The 995-nt window shown below is 39.1% G+C and overlaps 1 non-coding gene across 1 annotated transcript; it reads left to right on the forward strand.

Annotated features, from left to right (window-relative positions):
• Positions 1–750: 750 nt before the first annotated feature.
• Trnap-agg lies at positions 751–822 on the forward strand. The gene has a single exon. It is a non-coding gene; the product is annotated as a tRNA-Pro (tRNA).
• Positions 823–995: the final 173 nt, after the last annotated feature.

The raw sequence follows: 995 nt of genomic DNA on the forward strand, positions 1-995 counted from the left end.
AAGTATAGGAATAATAAGAGCTTGATATAATGCAAATATAGCCGCTGATGAAGTACCTCCGGCAAAACTTGCAATATAACCAATCATCCTATTTGCCCTTGCTGTAATATTTTTTACATGGTCATCCCAAGTTAAGGTATGGTTAATAGTGACGCCCAAGTGGGAGTGATTTAGGACAGATTGAATTGGGGAGCCATTCAAGTAGTAAATAGGACGGTACTCCTTTTTAGGTCTAGTAATGTGAAGAATACTAGTTTTATTTGAATTTAATTCCATTTCATTCGAGGCACACCACGCGGAGAGTGCATTTAAGTCACTTTGGACTAAAAATTCATCATCAACGCTATGGACATCTCTATAAATGATGGTGTCGTCAGCAAATAAGGTACAAGATGATAAAGAGGAAGCAAGGTCATTAATGAACAAGTTAAACAACATAGGGCCCAGTACACTACCCTGAGGGATCCCAGAGGTCACAGTACGTGGGCTACTAGTAGACCCCTGAAATACAACCATCTGGACGCGATCAGATAGGAAGGACTGGATCCATTTCCATATTTTCCCTCTAATGTTAAACTGTGTAGCAAGTTTGTGAATTAGAATGTTATGGGGCAATTTATCAAAAGCTTTAGGGTAATAAAAAAAAAAGAGCCCGTTTTTGTTTTCTAGAATTATTGAATGTTACTTAAAAATTAACCAAGACGGGAAAAATAGGGAAAATCTGACGAAAGAATAAGTTAAACCACCGTAGGCTCGTTGGTCTAGTGGCATGATTCTCGCTTAGGGTGCGAGAGGTCCCGGGTTCAATTCCCGGACGAGCCCCTTTTTTGGCTTCCTCGAATTATTGTAATGTTATTTTAGAATTGACTAAGCTTAAAAAAAAAAAACTTTAGGAAAAACGGAGAAAGGAGAAAGGATAAAATAAACTATCGCAGGCTCGTTGGTCTAGTAGCCTTATTCTCGCTTTGGTTGCGAGAGGTCCCGTGTTCAATTCC

Source organism: Anneissia japonica, unplaced genomic scaffold (genome assembly GCF_011630105.1).
Source record: "Anneissia japonica isolate Jap-2015-1 unplaced genomic scaffold, ASM1163010v1 scaffold35700_len995_cov99, whole genome shotgun sequence".
Lineage (NCBI taxonomy): Eukaryota > Metazoa > Echinodermata > Crinoidea > Comatulida > Comatulidae > Anneissia > Anneissia japonica.